The following is a 291-nucleotide window of genomic DNA, read 5'->3' as shown; positions in this document are numbered from 1 at the left end:
AAGAAAACAGAAACCTCGATCAGAAAGGATATATGCATCCCTATGTTCATAGCAGCACAATTCACCATAGCTAAGATTTGGAAACAGCCTAAGTGGACATCAGCAGATGAGTGAATTAGAAAACTGTGGTACATCTACACAATGGAATACTTTTTTACTGTGGTAAAAAAGAAGGAATTCTTAACATTTACAACAGCATGGATGGAACTGGAGAGCATTATGCTAAGTGAAATAAGCCAGTCGGAGAAAGGTAAACATCACATTATCTCACTCATTTGTGGAATATAATGA

The sequence above is a fragment of the Myotis brandtii genome, unplaced genomic scaffold (genome assembly GCF_000412655.1).
Source record: "Myotis brandtii unplaced genomic scaffold, ASM41265v1 scaffold1236, whole genome shotgun sequence".
In the NCBI taxonomy this organism is placed as follows: domain Eukaryota; kingdom Metazoa; phylum Chordata; class Mammalia; order Chiroptera; family Vespertilionidae; genus Myotis; species Myotis brandtii.
Note: the sequence above shows the minus strand (reverse complement) of the source record.